This window comes from Haliotis asinina, chromosome 1, assembly GCF_037392515.1.
Source record: "Haliotis asinina isolate JCU_RB_2024 chromosome 1, JCU_Hal_asi_v2, whole genome shotgun sequence".
Lineage (NCBI taxonomy): Eukaryota > Metazoa > Mollusca > Gastropoda > Lepetellida > Haliotidae > Haliotis > Haliotis asinina.
In genome coordinates, this window is record NC_090280.1 from 27,885,687 (window position 1) to 27,901,860 (window position 16,174).

At 37.1% G+C, this 16,174-nt stretch overlaps 1 protein-coding gene across 2 annotated transcripts in view; it reads left to right on the forward strand.

Moving 5' to 3' along the window:
• Window positions 1-1,082: 1,082 nt before the first annotated feature.
• LOC137289870 (POU domain, class 2, transcription factor 3L-like) overlaps window positions 1,083-16,174 on the forward strand; it is a 54,836-nt gene continuing 39,744 nt past the window's right edge. The window contains exon 1 of one of the 2 annotated variants that reach the window (XM_067820883.1): window positions 1,083-1,134. The gene's annotated coding sequence lies outside the window, so the exon portion shown is untranslated. Of the gene's footprint in view, window positions 1,135-1,281; window positions 1,309-16,174 lie in introns of those variants that run through there. The other variant, XM_067820882.1, reaches the window with a different exon arrangement.

Here is a 16,174-nt window from a genome sequence, read left to right on the forward strand (position 1 = left end):
AGGGTAATAAAGTACGTTTGTCCGCCATTGCAAAGTAATATCTCTTACTTACAAAACGAGTGCATTACACCGTCATAAAAGACATCACGCATATGAATACATTTCATTTGATTGGCTGCTGCAAAAATGCATAAATATTTTTATTGATAATGGACGCTGTTTGAGTTTTTGTTTGTTTTTCTTTGAGAAGAAGAAGAAAATACTTTTATTTGTGTGCGACATGTTCTAAATAAAACATAAGAAGATAATTTAAAACGCACAGTGAAATATAACATCTATCCATTAGCCTGTTAGACACAAAACACTACAGTTTACTTAAAACAGATAGTAGTGAAGAAGTGAATAATATATCACTGCTTTATAAACAACAGTAGGGAGAGAAAAGAGAGGGATAACAACAGGCCAGTCGAGGCGGGGAAGTGGATTATGTCGCGTTGTATGTTTTGTTCAGCCGTTCACTGTGACGTCATTAATATTTAACATAGGCCCCATCCATAAGATGTATGGAGAAACTGAATTCTTTATGTTCACTCTTTCAAAATATACCACACAGTTTTCGTCTTTGCCGCCCTAATCATTCAGTGTCAGTATAATGTGACGTGGACTTGTGAGTGATCTTATTTTTGTAAGATTCAGTTCATCATTAATCTAAAGGAAAATGCGTGGTGATTGCGTGGGATGTGGAAGTCATTCATTCTAGTGTCCCTTTAAAATTGTTCTGATGCTGACATTAGTTTGACACAACTGAAATGTATTTAAGAAAATCAATAACATTAATGACCTCAACGCTGTTTTTCTATTTTATTTAGCAGTTGGGTGTTACTGTTTGTTATTCCAAACAGACGATTTAATATGAATTCACATTCCTGCAAATTAGCATTATAATACATAGACGCGCAGCTGTAAAATCGAGTGATAATATGAGTAAACGTGCCTATATTTCACAGGGAGAAAATGCATTCAGTTCAGCAGAGGGCCGGCCATGACACATTAAGCATTTACTTGTTGTTAGGAGGATAGCACACTGGGACAATTTATTCATCGGCACATTTCGGAATAATAAAGTAGTTTCGATTTTCTCAGCCAGGGTTTGATTATAAGCGTAGAAGATTTTCTCAGGCGGAGTTTAGGAAGGTATACTTTGTTTTTCAATACCCTTTTGATGCTATGACGTGTGATACCTTCAACAGACATTTGTGATTGTGCATATTTAGAGCTAATTAGTTTCCGTAGTGCGCCGGAGACTAATTTGTAGGATTTTATTATTCAAAATGGCGGAGCACGCGTCGTCCCCAAATGAAAAGCCAGGTAATAATACGATTTTTACATATTCATATTTCAGTTTTAGCATAATATATGCCCTGTTCCTTCATTAACTATCGGCTTAATTGCGTTAATTAGAGTGTCAGTCGATTTTAACTGACAATCAATTTCTTCTCGGCGGGTCATGGAGGTATTTTTTGGCATTTGCAGGTGCCCGTCCAAATTTGCATTGAGTGTGAAATATTGTGAGGGTGTTTTTGTGTGTGCGCGGCGTTATCTGTATGCATGCAAATGCAGGTCAAACGAAAATAACACAAAATATTGCAGCACGTGTTTTCGATGCCTATGATGCACGTTGTTTTGTGAACAGACACGAAGTTTTAAGTGTGGGCATGTAGTCAGCGTTGGTTTGACAGTTCTATTGTCAAGCGAGAGCCGCACTGTCCCAAATAAAAAATAGGTTGACTGGGGTCTGAAAATGAGGGTCGATTGATAAAGGAGCTGCGTATTTTACACAGTTTAGGCTGCTTGTCATTTATTACCACCTTTTATTTCTGTAATCCGCGTTAGTATACACAGAGATGTCATGTGTTGCGATGTAAACATAAACGCTGATAGCTTGTGAAGGTATTTTGATGCGGAGTTGACGGGTAGACCACGACCGCTCTATCCACAACGATGACCTCATGCGGCAAGGGCCGTCCCAGTTACATTCTAACAACTTAAACAAGGAATGAAACCTATTCTGCTCTCAGAACTAGTCATATCAATTAAAGTATACACACAGATAATACTTTTGGCCAAATAATGTATCATGTTAACACTCTTATAAAAGTTGCTCTAGGGTTATAGATGGTGTCATTTGTATTTGGTGAGCCATAATATCTTTGGTCAGTTTAATCCAGCGGAAGGATTAAATATGATCTGGCGTAAGATTAAAACAATACTTATTTCTCTTGAAATATATGTTTCAAAAAGTTTTCATGACCGTGGGTAATAATAAGATTATCGATGCAATCAGAGAGCATGTTATGCAGGCGATGAGAAAAAATATTATATTTTCATTAGTGTCATTTTGTTAGGCTTGACCATTATTCTTTGGTGTGTAAGCTGAAATAAATTAGATAAAGCATTCAATGAGTTGGGATGTTTGGCAATTTCTGTGATAAACATAGGATCATAGTGTTTTATTACTATTTATTTATCATGTACATAAAGATATCGCTATATTTGTGTTTGCATGATTTTACTAGCTGATGTATTATGAAAGGAGAAAATTTGTTGAGCATAATTGTATATTACTTTTATCTTTCTATGCCTTCTTTCAGCACAGACTTAGCAGTCGTAAATACATCGTGTGATTCCTGTATATACTGAACATAAGCATGATTTGCTTAATTATCTTTTGAATCAGTTATCAAAAGAGGCTGTTAATTGAAAGAAATTGATGTTTCATTTACATGAATATCATTAACTGCATATTTTTCGATACTTTCTTTCTGCACAGACCTGGCAAATGATCGTAAAACCACATTCCTTTATATTGACCATATTCAAATGAATGTCCAAAAGAGACTGATAAATAAAAGAAATTGATATTTTATTTACATGAATATTGTAAATAATTCTTTGTCAAGGGTTTCTACCTGTTGTACTACTGTAAAATTTTAAGGCATGTCATAGCTGATTGTTCAACCTATTGACAAGGTATTCTGTCTTCTTGAGATATTGTAGTTTAACATGAACAGGAATTCAGCTTTGTACAAGGGGTGGGAATGCATTTAATTCTCCTTCAGACAATCAGTATCATAAAATTACACTTGTAAGGAATTTGGGTTTACATATCTTTTAAAAATATTCAAAATATTCAGGCAATATCATGGCACGGGCACCAGAAATGAGCTACATGCAGTGTACCCATGTGGGGAATTGAACTAGAGCCACTGGCAGTATGAGCAAGGATTTAACCACTTGGTTACAGGCATTCAGGTGTTTTAGTTAACACAGAATCCCATGTGAAGAAACAGTATCATCACCAGTAATATCCAATAATCAATAATGTTATGCCAAATGCTGTTGTATATGCAATATGAACTACAATTCTGTCCAGCAGCATCATTTGTTTTTAGTCAAACTGTATAACAGTATAATAAAAAGTCCAATAATGTCCAACATCAATCGATATTATTATACAAACAAATGTCTAAATATTTTGTGTCTTTATTTCAGTAACTGGTTTGTTTCCCTAATTACAAATGGTCAGTGTATCAGTTTCTGACAGCCTTTTGTTTATCATGACAATCTCTAACAAACAAATGAATAGGTTTTACTTGGCTTGAAAAATGCCCATTTATTTCCCACTCCAGTCACTGACAGCTACAACACGCAACCTTCCTGGGAAAAGATTTGTGGATTTCTTTTCTTGGAAATTCCCCAGTTCTCCTCTGAAGAGTTGTGGTTAGAAGAAAATCATTGTTGTAAATATGATTTCTAGGATACATATTCTTTCATGTGTATAGTTACTGGCCATGACGGATCAAATATAGTCATATGAAAGAAACAAGTTCTTTAATTTTGTTTGAGTAGTATACACGATCCCAGGTTCATGTCTTTTATCTATCTTTTTAGTTCCATCTTCAAATGGCATACATATTTATCATTAGAGGGGGAGTATCCTTTGGATGAGATCAGGATTTATCAGGTGTACATCTGTTATGAAAGGGTTGTCACATGTCATCATATCCCAGTTGATGCTCATGCTATTGGTCACTGGATTATCCAATCTAGACTTAATTATTTACAGACTGCTGCCACATGACTTGAATATTGCTGAGTGTGAAATTCAATCACAAAGGTTTGCAGACTTTGTGACATGACAATTAAATTACATCACTGTGCCAGAGATGCTGGCTAGCTATACTCCAGCTTAAGAAGATTTTTATTTCACTTCTAAATGCCCTTCAAAGACTTATACTCCAGCTTGTTCATTGTCCCAAGTCACTGGATATTGACATTTACAAACTGATTTTAAATGATAAACAGAATGTCACTCTAGTGCCTTTAAATATAAAATCTATTAATCTGTGGGTAAAAGACGAAAACTACTTAGGAAACCATCATGTTTTGTACAGTAGTAGACTTGTGTTTATGTATTTGATATCAAAAGACAAATTTAAGACATGCACATGAGATTCTGTGTCCTGCAGGTGATATTTTATACAGTGGAAAACTATCTACAAGCAAACTTATAGAGCTGTGAAGATTTATCATGGTATTGATAGTCATACTTTATCTGATGATAATTAATACATTTTTTGTCATATGTAATGTATAAATTCACAGGGTTACTTGCTATCAAAATGTACTTTCTTTAAAGGAAAGAACTAAACTAACATGATTCTATATCATCATATATATATATCGTTCCAAGATATGATGGTATGTATCATATCGTATCTTGAAGTTTCTGTATCAGCACACCTCTACTACAGTACTAGCAAAGAATTTGGTATATGCTCCATGCATTTTCCCTTGTCTGTTTTATAAAACACTGTTTTAACATTAGACCTCTACTGTTAGTCATGTTTATAATGGGCAAGTTTTGTAGTTTTTCAGTTTGTCAAATATGCAAAGTATCTACACAAGCCTGATGAAGCTCATGGACTTAAAATGTTCAAAAATAGTAACATTCAATACTCGTATGAACTTATGCATTTGGACATGTCCCTACTAGTATTTAAAAAGTCATTGCCTGAGAAGTGATTTGTTTTTCCTTCCTTGTAAGCATTTTGTCACCTCCTTCCTGTTACAGGGATGCCAACCTTGATGATTTTATCCAAATCACTACAATTATTAGATTAAGTATTTAGTTGATGACTAATTCTGTGGTCAATCTACTAATTTAATCCTTGAAGGTACTGTTTGCTGAGTTAAAAGTTGATACACGAGAATCTCATGAAGGGTTAGGTGTTGTATGTAGAGCTCTTATACAAATACAACTTTCAGACAAGGGGAGATAACTCTCCCATTGACCTGAAATAATCCTGTTCTAATAGCACAAATTGACCAGGTTACCATTAATTCGACAGGTGTTATTTACATATTCGGTATGCAGTAGATTTATCTGTGTTACCCACACCCTGTAAGCAGTGTCTTGCCATAAGCAGGTTGACTGATACTGGGCTACAGCTGACTGTGTATGACAGACCATGCATGCAGCTCATTGGGGCTTGTCTGACAAGAGTAACAGATGAAGAGCTTTGTGTCATTTGTACCTCTAAAGTTATGTTACAGTGATGTGTTTTGTATGGTTCCTGTTTAGTTAAGGGTACAATATGTATGGTTTTAATAGTTGTGATTTTGCACTGGCGGTTTTAAGTTATTTTGAAAATTTGAAGAGAAGTAAAATGGGGTGTGCAATAGATATCATTAAGTGTGTGTAGACTTGAAGATGACATATGTATCTTCACATAGCAGCCATGCTTTGTGCCCCCTGTTCTTCCAGGTTAGACACATAAGGATGTGGGTTGAATCTCCTTGATTATTTGAATAAAGTGGTTACAACATGTGACAAGGTTTTATGTGACTCACAGATGTACTGAATGGATACAGACAACCCAAAATGCAGTGTACTAAGAGATACCCCCAAAATACAGAGACAGTACCTAGTGCAAATAATACAAAATATGGTAGTGATGATACCTCTTCAAAATTTAGGGTAGGAGGGTCAGATTTTTTTTACATTTTTATAAGAAGTAAAGTACAGATCAGTAACACTTTTATCGTTGTGTAATTGTTTTTCCCCGCAACACGTTTTGCAGAGGTTTAATAATGAGCTCCGTGTGTCTGTTGGTGCACATTTAGCTTTTCTGGAGCAGAACTTTAAAATAGTTCAATATTTCTTCACCAAACTTTGCACATAGACAAATCTGGTGGTGTACTGGAGCCTTTTGGTAGTTTGGGTTTTCAGAATAAAATTATTTTTGATGTTTCCATGGCAACAGTTTTGATTGAAATTGGTGGTAGTGCTCTTTTCTGGAGTAGATCTTCAAAACAGTTCACTATTTCTTCACCAGATATGACACAGATTGGTCTAGTGACATACTGGTTCCTTATTATAGTTTTGGATTTCAGAATAAAATATTATTGGTGTTTCCATGGCAATAAGTTTGACTGTAATTGGTGGTAGTGTTCTTTCCCAGAGCAGGTCTCTCAAACTGTTCCCTATTTCTTCACCAAGCTTGGTACATAGCTTGGTCTACTGGTGTACTGGAGTCTTTTGGTAATTTTTTGATTCTGATTAAAATATTTTTGCGTTTCCATAGCAACAAGTTTTACTTATACAGAAATTGCTGGTTGTGCTCCTTTCAGGAGCTGAAGTTTAAAACCTATCATTACTCTCCTACCACTTTTCTATATACACACCTAAACATGTGGCATAATCATAACTTGCAGACATATTCATGAAAGATATTTTGCAGTTGTGGGGGATATTGATGACTTTGTCTTCCTGTTTTTTCAATCAAGCTTGTGGGCATCATGTCCACTTTCTTTATCGGAATGACCGATGTCCATCACTGCTGGAAAAATCAGTGGTATCTGAAAGCTTATATTAGTCATACCGTTTAAGAAAATAGGGTCAGCACCAGAAATGAAGAGACAGTCAGGGAATCAGAACCACAACATCTTTTTGAAGCCTTAGAGAAAATCATGTATGCAGCGGCTCTTATACTCCCACTTTCACTTCTCAGGCATGTTTAGATCCTGATTTGAGCTGGTCATTATATCCCATTTGCAAGATTGATGCTCATGCTGTTGTTCACTGGATTGTCTGGTCCAGACTCAGTTATTTACAGACCGCATGTTATTTGCTGAGCAAGGCATTAATCAACAAACAAAAAGACACACACTTATCCTGGTGACCACTGGTACTTACAAAGGGTGGTGAGTTGGCCAAGGGGTTAAGCGTTCACTTGTCTCTGCAAAAACCCAAGTTCATTTCCCCATTTGTTTTGCCAAGTATGAAGTTTATTAGATAAGATTATCTGTCACTAACGTTGGCCTGTTAAAGGTCACATGCAACCAAAATATCAAACATAATTAAAAACACAGTTATCACTCATTCATGATATATAACATGCATTGCTGATTAAGAAAAATCAAATAAACAAAATTATAAGTGTAAAATCGCAAATCAAAAGTGCAATATTTTGCACTTTGATTTACCTGCTTTGAAACGAAGCAGCCGCAATACTGAACCCAGTCAGAGCCGGTGCATGTGCACTCAAGTGTAACACAGCTTTTTCATTCGCCACTGGTTCATTTGCCAATATGCTTAGCTGGCTTTTTTTTATGGTGTATAAGCCCAATAGGTGTTAATTTCTTGTGGTCAGTGATTGAAGTTGTGCATTGCATATTGTCATTAGCAGATAGACAGGCAGACATACCTTGTGTGACAGTCTCAGTCTGCTTTTTATATGTTTTTTTTTATGTAGCGAGTAGATCATTTACTTGTCTTATACACAACCAAGATTAGACTACTGCTCATGACCTCATACTCTGGGCAGGCATACCGTTTCAAGTTCTGTTCTGCGAACCTATTCACTTAACCAGTGCTGTTTGATAAATAGCAAAGAAAGATAACTCTACTTTATTATCTTGGTGAAATTTAATGGCTATATTTGAGCAGACATGAAATGGATTCCAAGTGTATTCCAGTTTGAAACAAAAATTATCTAGTAGACCAAGGACAAGTAAGGTACCCAAATTTGATTGCCTGAAATGCAGACTGACTTGTCCTGGGCATTGGGGTATGGAAGTTTTAAACCCCTGTGATATCAGGAAAAGGCCTAAAATTTTTTCCAGCTGCTGATTGTCTTTAATGTTGTGGTTATCACATTGGTAAGACCCGGGTTTGATTCCCCAAATGGGTACATTGTGTGAAGCCCTTTTCTGGTGTCAACTGTCATAATATTGCTGGAATATTACTAAAACTGGCTTAAAACCCAACTCACTCACTCACTGCAACACATTAGCCAGAATATAGACTCCCTCATCCTGAACATGGAGGTGTGATAAAATATCTCTGGACAGTAAATTTTTAAAAAGAATTATAGATAATAATGATAATTATATCAATATATATATATGATAATGTTATGATTTATTTTCTCGTTTATTTAACACCTTTACACAATAAATGATACCTTAAACATGCAGAAATGATGGCAGGTATGTAAACTGCAATCCTTTGTGGAGATCTTGAAGGATAACTGAGTGAATAACAAGAGAAAATCACTTGATAGGGCAGTTGAGTTGCCAAGTGGTTAAGCATTCACTGATCATTCCGAAGACCCAAGTTTGATTCCCCACATGGGTACAATGTGTAAAGCTCATTTCTGGTGCCACCTGCTGTAATATTGCTGGAATATTGCTAAAAGTGGTGTAAAACTAAGCTGACTGACTGACTCAATATCACTGACAGTCGCATATGTAAATATGATGTGCTATTAACAAATACATTTGTCTCAATATTATGGAAAATATTTTTATAGCTATATGCATGCAGGTTTTTTTACAAGTTTGAGGGATGTTACAACATTAATATTAATAGTTGTTTTTGGTTGATTGTAAAATGAATATTGAGCATGGAAACAAGGCCATGTGTTATTGATTGTTATGTCACTTTTGTGAAACTAATATTATTTGTATAATACTGTTGTTATCGGTTAGTTGTTAACAGGCAAATGGGACATAGAATGTGAAAAATTATAACCATTGAAATGTTTCATATTCCTTGTAACTGACAGTCTGAAACGGTTTTATTTATAAGAAACAGTGGGGTTGTTTATCCCCAGCTGAATTATACCATTAAAATACGGTACTTGAAGTTCCTTGCCTGATGCTAGGCATTAATGGGTAGAATAAGGACCAGTCAGCTCGGAGTCACTATAATGTGTCTGAGTGGTGTATTAATACTTAACTGTAGTCATATTCAATAGAAGTGACTCTAGAGTACGTCTAAAACTACCTTTTATTATCGAAAGAATAGCAGATTACATTGCTTAATCTATTAGTCAGATGATCATAAAAGGTCTGGGTACTGAGATGGGTACCCGTGTCCCAAGTCATTACCCATCCTGCCTGGGTATCCGGGTTACCCGTCCCATGTAGTACATATACATGTACAACGCTAAACCCCATTTCACCTTACCTCACTAGTTTTTAAGTGTATGTAAAAGTATTTAAAACATCTACAGTGCCTGGTAGAACTGCACCAACATGACAGTTCTTTTCCATGTAGTCCCTGAGTGAGATTCACTGCGTTATTGCCTTACACATCATCAAGAGTAGTTTTGAGTGTCTGTTATTTCAACATTTAGTCACGAGTGAGTGAGTGAGTGAGTGAGTTTAGTTTTGCACCGCTTTTACCAATATTCCAGCAATATCACAGAGGATGAGACCAGAAATCTGCTTCACACATTGTGCCCAAGAAGGCAGTAGAACCCAGGCCATTGGCATGCCAGGAGAACGCTTTAACCACTAGGCTATCACACAGCCCCCATTTAGTCATGTCCACTGTCCACATGATCACTGATTCATTTGGAGCACTGAAGTAATTGTTTGAATGTACACTGCACCTTTTCAATACTTTATGGGACCCTCATAGAGTCATATTACCTGCCAGCACCTGCAAAATGTGTTTTAATGATCCCCACTGTTGTAAGTGGGGCAGTGGGGTGGCCTATAGGTTTTACGTCGAGCAGAAGACCCGGGTTCTATTCCCCCATGGGTACTATGGAATATTGCTAAAAGCTGTTTAAAACTAAACCCTTGAATTCTGATGCTGATCCAATTTTCTTAGCTGTATGAATAAAATAAACTCTAAGATTCCATTGTTTATTCCTGGCACTGACAGACACTGATCAGTCTGATAGCGCAAGTTGCCATGATGGTTACAAGCTTGATTGAATAGACAATTACCCATTCATAAATGTGTTAATAGTTTGAACTTTACTTATAAGAAAAAAGTTAAAAATAGTGCTACCTGCCCTGATTAAAGAGGTGAAATCGACACCACAACATTTTTGTTATTTGGCCGAGGTGGGCTAATGAACCCAATGGTCAAAGATGAGTTTAATTGGTTGCTATTGTAAGTAGTGTTCTGGTGATAAATAAAATAAAAAATCGAGTGAAAGGTGTAACAATAATTATGGACTGTGATAGTGTATTTGGTTTCCAGCTCCCTACGCTGGTTTTAACTGGGTATGTTTCACTGCAAGGCTGTCTGTGTTACATCCCAGCAGATGTACACAATTCATCGGCTGTTGCAGCTAAATATATGCTGTGTTTTAAAACGTTTTTATAGCAAGAATACCTTATTTCATGACAGTATTAATATTGTTGCTTGATTAACATAAATGCAAACACTTATTTTTAATGTCAATAAGAATAAGGAACACCTATTTACATGTTATTTTGGACTGGTTAGGAATTCTGTATGGGTATTTCAGTGATGTGGGTGGGCCTAAATCTTGCAATAAGATTTTCTTTTTTACTTTCGTTGCTGTAGATAACTGAGACCTGACTATGTTGTCCAATGTTTGATGTCATAAGCATTGATCCCCACAATTGGGATATAATGACACATGTCAATGAACCTGACAACCTCATCCCATTAGTCGCCTCTTAGTACAAGCATGGGTCACAGAAGGTCAGTTCGAACATGGATCTTCACAGGTCCAGTCCACAAGACCACACAGAACCAGCATCCTCATTCCAGGGTTTTTGCCTTGAGTTACAACAGGAGGGGTCCAGAAGACCTCCATCAATATATTTCATAAGTATATGAGGGTCGTTTTAAGTATTGAAATATGATAAATCAGACAGCTGATCACGTTAGTCGCTTTTTCAATAAACAGTGGTTGTTGAAGACCAATTCTAACCTAGATCTTCACATATCTTCACATATCTTCACATATCTTCATGCCAATACTCAAAAGATACTGGTGCAAATGAAGTATAAATCGCTCTCAATAAACAGGGATTGGGAAAGAAAGCTTTGCCATTGGGCCATTTTCTGGATTATTTGCCATTTTCTGAATTTAGAATGGGCCACTGCCCTTGTATCAATAGTAAACTTCCAAATTTTAATGGGCCGTTTCTTATTCCAGTGTGCAAAATGGCCCATGGTCCCTGCCTTTCCCAATCCCTGAATAAAGACGCAAAGATTCTGTATGAAGTGAAAAAAGAAATTTCCTTCCTGTTTGTGTCTTTATTTATATATCAGTCTTACTGCAGTGTTTAGCTGCTTGACCTAGTTAAATCAAAGTGAAACAGCTTATCAGTCCAGATTAGCTACACTAGTAGTCAGTGGATTTGTTTGTCACACTGAGCATCTGAGTACATGGGTATGATGTGTGAAGCCCATTTCTGGTGTCCCTGCGGTGTTATTGCTGGACTATTGCATAAACTGACAAAAAAGTAAACTCACTCACTTACTGGTGAACTGCATGTACAAATTAAATGTTTTGTCTCACTGTTCCTGGTCTGAATTTGTCTCTAGTACATCAGCATTGTCTGTGTCACTGAATGAATTCGGGATCAGAATATATGTTTGTGATGCTTGTCTTCTTGTGGATATTTTGGTTCAGGATATGTCTAGGGATATGGGTCAGATATGTCTAGGGATATGGGTCAGATATGGGTCAGATATGTCTAGTGATATGGGTCAGATATGACTAGTGATATGGGTCAGATATGTCTAGTGATATGGGTCAGATATGTCTAGGGATATGGGTCAGATGTGTCTTGGGATATGGGTCAGATATGTCCAGGGATATGGGTCAGATATGTCTAGTGATATGGGTCAGATATGTCTAGTGATATGGGTCAGATGTGTCTAGTGATATGGGTCAGATATGTCTAGGGATATGGGTCAGATGTGTCTTGGGATATGGGTCAGATATGTCCAGGGATATGGGTCAGATATGTCTATAGATATGGGTCAGATATGTCTAGGGATATGGGTCAGATATGGGTCAGATATGTCTAGTGATATGGGTCAGATATGTCTATAGATATGGGTCAGATATGTCCAGGGATATGGGTCAGATATGTCTATAGATATGGGTCAGATATGTCTAGGGATATGGGTCAGATATGGGTCAGATATGTCTAGTGATATGGGTCAGATATGACTAGGGATATGGGTCAGATATGTCTATAGATATGGGTCAGATATGACTAGGGATATGGGTCAGATGTGTCTATAGATATGGGTCAGATATGTCTAGGGATATGGGTCAGATATGGGTCAGATATGTCTAGTGATATGGGTCAGATATGTCTATAGATATGGGTCAGATATGACTAGGGATATGGGTCAGATATGTCTATGGATATGGGTCAGATATGTCTAGGGATATGGGTCAGATATGTCTAGGGATATGGGTCAGATGTGTCTAGGGATATGGGTCAGATGTGTCTAGGGATATGGGTCAGATGTGTCTAGGGATATGGGTCAGATATGTCCAGGGATATGGGTCAGATATGTCTATAGATATGGGTCAGATATGTCTAGTGATATGGGTCAGATATGTCTAGTGATATGGGTCAGATATGTCTAGGGATATGGGTCAGATGTGTCTTGGGATATGGGTCAGATATGTCCAGGGATATGGGTCAGATATGTCTATAGATATGGGTCAGATATGTCCAGGGATATGGGTCAGATATGTCTATAGATATGGGTCAGATATGTCTAGGGATATGGGTCAGATATGGGTCAGATATGTCTAGTGATATGGGTCAGATATGTCTATAGATATGGGTCAGATATGACTAGGGATATGGGTCAGATATGTCTATAGATATGGGTCAGATATGTCTAGGGATATGGGTCAGATATGGGTCAGATATGTCTATAGATATGGGTCAGATATGTCTATAGATATGGGTCAGATATGACTAGGGATATGGGTCAGATATGTCTATGGATATGGGTCAGATATGTCTAGGGATATGGGTCAGATATGTCTAGGGATATGGGTCAGATGTGTCTAGGGATATGGGTCAGATATGTCTATGGATATGGGTCAGATATGTCTAGGGATATGGGTCAGATGTGTCTAGGGATATGGGTCAGATATGTCCAGGGATATGGGTCAGATATGTCTATAGATATGGGTCAGATATGTCTAGGGATATGGGTCAGATATGTCTAGTGATATGGGTCAGATATGTCTAGTGATATGGGTCAGATATGTCTAGGGATATGGGTCAGATGTGTCTAGGGATATGGGTCAGATATGTCCAGGGATATGGGTCAGATATGTCTATAGATATGTGTCAGAGATGTCTAGGGATATGGGTCAGATATGTCTAGGGATATGGGTCAGATGTGGCTAGGGATATGGGTCAGATATGTCCAGGGATATGGGTCAGATATGTCAAGGGATATGGGTCAGATGTGTCTAGGGATATGGGTCAGATATGTCTAGTGATATGGGTCAGATTGTTAGCCTTTGTGTAGGTCTTGACATATAGCCTTTGTGTAGGTCTTGACATATTTGTCCAACCAGTCGTCAGTGATACTGTATAAATGCACTTGAAGACAATTCAGATTTTACCTGATGTTCATGTGAAAGCTCCCTATCGGACTTTGACTGTGGTTCCAGTTTTATGAATTTGGTGACTTAAATTTTCTGTCATTCGTGGTGACTTTGCTTACAGTGACAGACATACAATTGATGCAAAACTACTTATTACAAGTGGTATAAAGTGTGGGACAGGCACACTAACTGATCCTTCCTCTGCTCACTGCTAATAATCAATACATTATTTTTCATCCGATATTTGAATATATGTAATTCAGATATGTATGTAATTCATCTTTGTATATTTATTCAGAATAATGTAGATTAGCGCTGTTTCTCTGTATGAATTATGAATGTGGATGAAGTGCCAGACACAGAAGTGACATTAATATTAATGTTGTTTTTTGCCTTTTGAAAAGTCGTCTCTGCCTCTGACTGTTCAATTTTGTTAAACATTTGGGATCAAACACATGGTCCTCGGCCTTTTGTCCACAGGACGAGTTCTTTCAGCCAGGTAAGCAGAACTACCTGAGACAGGTGTGTGTGTGATTGCTGATAAGAAGCTTGATATTGATGGAATTTGTTTGGATTTGTGTATTTTGAAAGCTGCTGAAGAATTACTTTCCTTATTTTTCTGAGTTTTTTTTCCAAAGGTACTCTTGAAAAATGAGTTCTTACAATATCTCTTATCTTTGAAGGGCATTTACCATTGAGACATCTTGCTGTTTCATTATGTCATCTAAAGATTTATTCAATATGAGCATGGTGATGTTTCAGTGCTTGTAGATCTTTTCTTCATGGGACGGTCGGGTAGTCTTGTAGTTGAAGTGTTTACTCGTCACAAGGAAGATCCAGGTTCAGTCCCCTCATGGATACAACTTGTGAAGCCCATTTCTGGTCTCCTATGCTGATATTGTTGGAATATTGCTAAAAGTAGTGTAAAACTAAAGTCACTCACTCACTCACTCACTCTCTGCTTCATAGCTTTCATTTACCTTAAGGAGTGAGAATATACTCTGCAAGTGTGTGTTCCTCATTATACAGAAGCTGACATGAATATATTTTCTCCTTGGGTAAGTTTTAGTTACTCAGGGTCTACCTAGACAATAGAAGGTTGGCAAGATTTTACCCCTCAGTAAACTAGGCCCAGTTGATACCCATTTTTTGAATTCAAAAGAGGAATTAATTGAACCCAGCCCTTTGGTGTGACAAGCAAAGGCTGTAGCCAGTAGGTTACCCACCAGATTCAAGAGTCCAAAGGAAATAAGGGATTCTCTTCTGTAGTAATGAAATGATGCTATGTGGTGGATGGTAAGATTTTATAATTTTTTAAACTATATATATGTACTCAAGAATTTTGTTGAGTATTATCATTGTGATTATTGTGCATCTCTTGCAATGCAACATTTTCTTTTGTGGATGTGTTTGTTCACACTGGATGCACACGCCAGCATCACTTAAAATCCTGGCTCTAAATTTCTAATATCAGAATCACCCTGTTCTTAGTTCAGTTAGAAGTTAATGCAGAAAGGTTCTTGCAGTTATGATTTATAATGAGATGACATTTTGTTTCAAAGATTTCTTTAGCCTGAGCCCCATTCTCTACTGTTGATGCAGAAAGATTCTTGCAATGATTTATGAAGTTTATATGTAGGATATAAGAGAGAAGAGGGCTTACTTTTCAATAATGCCCAAGGGTCATGTTATATCCAAGTTATAAACCGACAGAAGATATACTTTAGATATAATTTCAATATTTGGTATTCACTGATGAAATCAACGGGGATGAGACTGGCAGCTGACACCTCGCCTTGCTCACTAAATGCACCCTGCCCGTGCTCTACCCACATTAGCCATCTTGCAAGGAATGCATGGTTCATACCATTCTTCACCATAGATCCTTTGTAGCCTAGTGGAGAAAACAGCCAAGCCTTTAAGTGAGAAGTTACGGGTTTGAAACCAGATGTTGGCATCATGTGTTGGAAACTGTCAATAATGTCATATTTTATGGTCATATTCAGTGATGGCAAAGTTGTATCAATCTTCAAAACAATTAATAATTCAAAGTTCCGGGGAAGAGGGACCAGGGTTCCCACTAGGCATTTATATTTGGGGGTCAGGTTGACTCTCTACATTTTTGGGGGGGAGTCAAAATAAAACTTCGTCGGTCAAACAATTGACAAAGATAATCAATTTATAATTATTAATTTCTTTTTTCAGGTATATGCCTGAAAGTCTGTGAATTAAAGAATTACCTCCTTTTTGTTAAATGATAGTGGTCAAATCAAGCAATGCAGACAAGTTAACTACTTATA